Consider the following 8,007-nt stretch of genomic DNA (forward strand, 5'->3'; position numbering starts at 1 on the left):
TCTAGTTGCTCATATGAAGGGCCATGGCTAACATTTCTGGTGTTTGTTAGGAGTGCCCTGAACAGCTCTGCCACCTGGGACTTCACTAGTGGCCTCTTTCCTTTCTGAGTCCTCATGGAGTACCTGTGTGACAACTTGTCCCCATTCAGTCTGGACATTTAACTCTCTGTCTGCTGGCTGCTTCATGGGCACCACTGCACACAGCATTCCAGCACATTCCAGTCTTATAAATGAGAGACGCAGGCAGGCATATGCTTTTTGGAATTCTTATTGGATTTAGCCACCAGCAGTCAGCCCAGGTTTCATTTTAGGTGCCAAAATGCATCTTCAAAATCCTGTTGTAAGTCTTTCTTGTGTTTCTCCTTACTTGTGAAATTTCTGTTAATGCTTGTTCTGCTTGTAAGTCTGTTGTCTTTCAGCAGAAATTTAAAGTTTTTGTGACTTTTGTGTCACAAAAGCCAGCACATAAATGAATGTTGATTTAACTATAGGAACAGCCACCATCTTCATTAGGTATGCAGTCAGACTAAAACCAGATGGTCCTGCAGTCAAAACCTGCAGTCAAAGTGTGCGGGTGAGATTAAGGAAGATGAGAGCAATTACAAATTGGGTACCCTCTTCTTTTTCTATGAGGAAAGAGGGAGCTTTCCTGTTCACGGAAAGCCTGGAAACCTGGATGTGTAAGACATGACTTCAGGTCAGGGGCAGATCATATATTTGTCTCATGGAGAGCAATGGAAGGTGTTTCTGGAAAGCTGTGTTTTAATGGTAGGTCTGATCTAGGAGGCTGAGCCACCTCCAGCATGGGAGATCTAAGCAGAATCCCTGTTCTCCTCCTAACATCACACCATTTTTCTTTGTAGCTTTGCAGTAGTCATATCAAGTCAGTATTTTCAAACTGGTACTTAACTCCTTGTTTAGACATTTAAAAACCAGGTTTTAATTTCCATGATATACTGACTACCTAAGAAATCTCCTACTTAATGGTAGCTCCAGCCCTGTAGCAATACCGGTCACTTTTTTTGTTATGCTTACAGATTTCAAAGCATAACCTTTGGGAACAATGGTTTGGTAGTTGCTCAATCTTATCATTTGTCTAACCATGCCATTGGAGTAATTGGATACCACTATTCTTGGAGATCTACAGAATATGAATATAGATACTGTGTATGTCACGGCCTTGACCACAATTAGGTTTTAATATTTACTATTTTATACTTACAGCGTTGTTATATTGAAGCATTTATTTGAATTCAGTCTATGTTCTTTTCACAACTTGTACTATTACAGAAATTAGATTTCAGACTGGCCTATAGCTTGATCTCCTGTACGTAAGTGTCTGGTGCTTGAGCCAAACATCTGTTCTCCACCTCCCTCTCATCAATCAAATATGCTTGAATGAGTTAAAATGTCACTTGAAGAAAGAAATACACATACAACAAATACTTGGAAGGAAGGCTAAGGGATCAGAGGATAGGTCAGCAATGTTCATACCAGGGAAAACTAGGAGGCCAGAAGCAGGGTACAATGAGTGAAATAGGAAACAATTCTGTAGGTCTTGGCAAAGCTTTCATTTGCAATAATTATCTAAAGCTGTCTGGAGGCTTTCTCTGGAGCCTTTCTTTCCCTTCACCAAATGATGAAATAATCCAAGTTACAAACTTCGCAGTGGGACATGTAATGGAAATGCAAAATGCATTGTTCGCTAGCAGCCTTGTAAAGTCTTGCCTAATCCTACAGGGCTTGTTTAAGGGCTGAAAGCACTCTGAATAGTAGAAGGAGAGTGACCATTTCAGGCATTTCACTTGCATTTCTCTCTCTCTCTCTTTTTTTTTTTTTTTTTTTTTTTTTAGATAGAAGACATGATGGCTACTTTGGACCTTGCCTCAAGCAAATGTTGCCATGGCAGAAATGGCCTGTATGGTACCATGAAAATAATTAAAAAACAAGTGTTTGTTTTTGTTATGGGATATTAGACCACACATCACAATAGTGCAAATCCATAGAAGACTACTTCTTTGGTGAAAGAAGGAGGGGAAGTTCCCTAGAGGACTGCAGGGAAGCCAAATTCTTTGCACAGGTGCAGCTGTGAATATCTCTTTCTCGGTCTTCCTCATGAGAAACCTCTCCATAAGACAGTAGTGGTCCTATTGCATCAGTTACTCATGGTTCTTGGTGCCACTGCTGCCAGGTCTGATCTAACACATTTTCCAAGGGTAAATCTAAATATTTCCTGACAGCACATTGTTGGTGTGCCAAGGTTAGCATCTTATCATGAGGAAGCAGTTTGCTTGTAAGGGGTGGTCAAGGTGACAAGATTGCCCCAACCCTCCAGCTGAAGGAGCAAGTTTACAACAGGGCAGGAGAGAATATATTCAGAGGTTCCATTTATTAAAACATTGGCAGTGGGTGATTTACTCTTTCATATTGATCCATGTTATTACATTTGTCTGGTAACCGAATGTCCCAGAGAGAGATGGGGTTTTATTGCATGAGATTTTGGCCTGCCAGACACTATTTTTTCTAGTCTTTCAGCCTCATTCACTGCTTTATCCTATACAGCTTTAATCAACAGGAGGTTTGCTACAGATTTCAGTGAGAATAAGAGCAGTCCGAGTCACAGCTTTGACAGCCTCTATTAGCTTCTGTTGAACCATCTTATCTAGATACTTGAGAGCAAAGCATGCATTTGGAAAAAGGCTGTAGGAAACACTGAAAGAAATTATAGCAATTAGACAAAGCTGTATAAGTGTAGAGCTTTACCTCCTCTGGGGCAGCTGCCTGTGTGCTGAGGGGGAACCAGCTTTCCACAAACACTGCCCTGCATTAGATGCCAAAAATGAAGGTGCGCTGTCTCAAAAAAAGCACATCCTCATGCTGCCAGTATTCCTGTGCAGAGATAGTGATTTTGTGACCAAAAGGTGAAAAATACTGTTTAGGAAACTGCCTTGTCTAACACTGGCAACATTGTGCTTGTCTACACAGGGGTGAGCCCAGCGGCCAGCAGCCTTGTCCGTGACTAAATTCAGCCACATGTCTGCAGCCAGGGCCTGGCCAGGGCCATGCAGATATAAGCCATGGGCCTGTCCTTCAGGCCATGCTCTGTGGCCCCATTTCGGAGGAATCACACTGCTTCCCCTGCTGTATTCAGTTACAGACGTGTCACTCCAGCAGCCGTCACCCCCCCCCCCGGGTGACACACTCTGAGGGCCGCTGGGCCAGTGACCCGTTTGGTCTCCCCTCTGCCATTCCTTGGGGTTTCTCCTGCTTGGGTGGCATTGGCTTCAGTTCACAGGGCTCCCGAGGAGGGGTGAACACTGTTCAAAGATTCCAGCCCCTCGATTTCCCAGATTTATCCAAATGCCAGCAGTAGTGCTTCACAGACAAAATAGGAAGTGAATGTAACGGGCATACAGCGGGGATCAGGTGGAGATAGTTTTGCAGTGAGGGAAGCGACCATTTTGGGTTGCATGCACTGAAAGCACTGTGGCTGTTGCTGGTTTTGCAGTAGCACGGGCGTCTCCAGACCCCTTGGGATGTGGGAACCCCACAGCAGCACCACTGCCTGCATGCCCTCTGGGGATACCTTGGTGACAAAGGGGTCCCTTGAGGCAGCAGGTGCCTTGTTGTCACCCAAGCTCCTTCTTCAGCACCCTTCTTGAGGAACCTCAGACCATTGGCTGGCCTAGCACTGTATCCAATAGCTCTTAAAGAAATTAGTCACAGTATATTGTATGGGCATGAACATCACCCTGTAGGTGCATGTTTACTACAGATATGCTGTTTTAGATTACTTAGCTCTTGCTATACTATGGTGAACTTTTTGGTATAAATTAGTTTGCTGATTTTAAAGTGTTTATGGTGCTATATCTCAGTTACCTCATAGAACTGGAAAAGACGTAATGCCTACAGATTAAGCAGTCAAAATAAATGCTTTTTATTTGAGCTCTGTGCCAATACAATATAAAACAAAACAAAAACAAACAAACAAAAAAAGAGAATAAAGGATGCAATTAAGCTATAATGAATTCACTTAGCATAGGTAGCAATGCATTATGAATCCTTGTTGCATTTTTTCAGCTAATGTTTCCACTACCCAATGTTGTTGTTAGCTGCCTCCACACTCTCTGTTTCATGTCCTGTGCTGTTGGGCTTGCTTAGCAGTACAGTCCCTGCACTATTGTATCTTGTACAGAGTGGATTAGAGCTGTGGAATATTCCCCGTAAGACAAGGTCTTCCCTTTTCCAAGAGACCTATAAACCCTGTGGTAAAAATCCATAGACTCTGTCATGAACCATTACTTAGGCCTCCTTAGACTATCACATCTACAAAGTTTTATCGGTTCCCTCAACATAAAGGAAAAGTTGAACTAGGAAAGCCTTTCTAAAGAAAAAAATGAATATGGAACAGTAATCATTCAAATTTTGTCTTATAAACCCAAAAAAGGAGTCCTAGTTAACATGCCTGACAGAGTTCCAGATGAAAGGTGTTGCTGGAGCCTGACCTGAAGCCTGTTCTGCTGATCAGATGTGAAATGCTAAATGGAACTACTGTTTCACAGCTGTAGAGCTATGAGGGAACTTTATTTTAGCAGAGTTACGCTATTTTGTAACTCTTTGCACAATGAAGAGATGCTTAGCAGAAGTTCTCCAGAAGAGTTGTTTAAGTGGTAGCTTGCCATTTACTTGTATTTGGGACTGTGAGTGATTTACTGTAGGGTTTGGCTATGATGCACTGCACAGATACCAATATTTTTATGTATGGATAAAATATTGAGCAGCAAATGAGAAAATGATTAATTCAGGTTAAAAAAAAAAAAAAAAAAAAAAAAAAAAAAAAGAGAGAGAGAGAGAAAATGTTATTCTTAAAAGAAGATTTAAAATATTTATGTTTTTCTACGTAGTTTTATTAAATCTTTGACACTGAGAAATCATCCATTCAAATGACTGAACTAAGCAATTTTCCTTTCTCTCTTTTATATTGACAGCAGGTATCAGTAGTTGTCAACAGAGTGATAGTTTTATGCCTTAAAATATAATCCTGTTTGAATTTTGTACTCTTTCTTTGTTCTAAAGATAAGAGAGCTCTGCTTCACTGGTAGTCAAAGTCTAGAGATACTATGAAATGAGTTTGCCTTTCCTTGATCAAATCAAGGACATTTCCGTTGCCTTACAGTTTCATAGACTATGAATTGCTTATTCATTTTCTTGGTTGTCATAAGCAGATCCATTTGATTTTCACGGTCGTTCCTACTTAATATTTTCACTTGTATTTTATTAAAGTAATTTTCCAGAGGAGTTGCACAAAAAGAAATAGCGTGTAGTCATTTATGTTGGAGATGAGCTTGAGATGAACCAGTAGATCCAGCTGCCCACCTTCTGTCACCCTTCTTCACATGTGCAAATGTCTCCAGCTGATCGAAACCACAGGTCTCATGCCCATGCTGAACCTGAGAAATTGCAAGATATAGCTTCAGAACACCTGTGAAAGAGCTTTTAGAGAGAATCTGAACAAAACATCTCCTTTTAGCTCTGCCTAATAGATGTTTCAATTTCTTAAATGTATGCCCATTGTGATCATTTTGTGAAGTTTATTAATTTTTTGTTATCACGAGGAAAACATCTCCTCTGAAACCAGTCCAACAGATACAGCTGTGCTTCTACCCTCGCTTTTCCCAGAAGCATTTTTTTTTGAGAACTGAGAGCAATGAAAATTATTATCTTCCTGTTCACAGATAATATTAACATAGCTTAATGAAGGTACTTCATTGTTTCAGTTAAATAACATTCAAGTTGCATAACAGAGCTACCTGGAAACCTAATTTCTATTCTAGTGCTTCATGTTGTTCCTTGCAGAGTCTGACCTTATCTTGTTCAGAGCTTTGCCACCGCTGGCTATTAAATAATTCAGTTGTCACTGTGGAGCCCTTTGCAAAGCTGGGTGCTGCTCTCCTTGAGAAACAGTGAACCTGATGGTGCTTTATTTTTGCATGGCTATATGTGTGTACATATATGTAATTCTTCATTAGATGCTGCAGTTGGAATAAAACAGTAATTATTGCATAATTTCTTTGAAAACAATGATAGCACAGCACTGGTACAATACTGTTCCATTTCAAGGTCCTTTTATTTATTAATTTAATTTCAATTAAGTGTATATCAGGTAAACTGGAAAAAGAAACCAGTTTTATTAGCTAAAACAATAGCCATTAGTAATTGCCATTAACAGAAGCAATTTAATTGAAAAAAAAAAAAGCAACAAACAAACAAAAAACAAACACATCTGATACGGTTGCATACACTCTCCTTGTGCAATGCTGAGTACTAATTAATTTCACTCTCAACATTTACTTTGCTTCTTATCACCATGGTTTACTTAGCACATCAGAAGGAATGTGAAGATTAATTAAAAACTATAAAGTTCATTTCACGCATTAAAAATTAAAGTACATTTCATGCATTAAAACACATTAGTTTCCTCTTACAAAAACAGTATAGATTAATTTCAGTAAAAACAGTAGCCTAATGGTACAATGAATTACAACAGCTCCTGGCAGGACAGCAATATTGCAGCTAAGAACATGAATGTTTTCATTTCTCTGGTAGATTTTTCCATGGCCCTTTTTATAGACGTGGTGCTTTTGACGAATAGGCTGTTCTCCAGGTTTGCTTTGGTCGACTGGAATTAGCCTCTCAGCACTCTGCCTTTCAGTGACGGGGTTGCCAGTGATTGCTCAGTATGGGAAAAGGTATTTCCCCTTCAGCAAAAGGCAGGATTGTGGGGAACTGGGCCAGCTAAATACCATGAGGAATGAGAGAATGTATGCAGCTTTGTGCTTTTATACTGCACATCAGAAAGAAATTGTTATAGTTCCCAATGACCTTTTTATTTTTTAAAAATAAATAAAGCTTCATTATATTGAATTAATCCAGTGGTGAATAAAAATTATGCTGCTACACACTGGAATGAGTGATTTGGATATTCTATTTACCCCTATGCTGAGTTACCACAGAAACATTCAAACACTGCTGCCACTGTGCTGTCCCCTATGTAAAAAGGTTTGATAAGATACAAATATTGCTGGTTATGAAAGTAAAAAACAACACCTTCAAACTAATTCAACTTCTCTTTTTTTCAAAGCCAGGTCAGATATGGCTTTGGGCAACCTGATCTGGTGGGAGGTGTCTCTGCCCATGACAGGGGAGTTGGCAATAGGTGATCTTTAAGGTTGCCTCCAACCCAAACCATTCTGTGATTCTATGATTCTTTAAACATTGCTTTTTATGTCTAGTTATTTGTACTCAACTTGTGTCCTGTACCCATTGAGTAGCCCAATTAATAAAACCTTCTATGAGTAATAAGGATCATAGATAAGGATCATATCGAAATATACCAAATATATTTTTACATGCTTGCTTTTTATTTTCAAAGATTCAAAGTACTTAACTAGCCTTATCTGGAGAGATAATTCAAACACCTTTGGAAAGATAGGTGGCAGTAATTTAACACAGTTTCATAAGAGTTTAGAGAAAAATGAATACTTTATTCAGTAAGGCTAGTGAGGGAGTTTTAGCTTGTCTGACAGTGTTAGGAAATGCTAAGCAGCCAGTGCAGCTCCTAACCACCTTATAGCACTGCACCCTGGCTGTTTGGTCTTGTGGCACACCACAAAATCCCCTACTCAGACAGGTTTGGGGTTTAGATTTGATATAAATATGCATTTTGAGACTTTATTTTGGGAAGTCTTGTAGCAATGGAGATGGGAAGAACTACTGTTCTGGGAGATGCAGCAATACAAAGAAGTTTAAATAAGCAAACCACCTGTACCTGAGCGATGGAAATAACTCCGCAAATCTGAAGTCACCCTATCTCAGTCCCTACAAGACTTTGCAAGGTATGAGTAGCCTAACCAGGCTGAGGCAGAATCATAAATGTTATCAAGAACAATAATGCTGTATAAAGATTATACTGATTTTATTATAAAAATGAGACAAACTGACCTAATA

This window comes from Aythya ferina, assembly GCF_964211825.1.
Source record: "Aythya ferina genome assembly, chromosome: 2".
Lineage (NCBI taxonomy): Eukaryota > Metazoa > Chordata > Aves > Anseriformes > Anatidae > Aythya > Aythya ferina.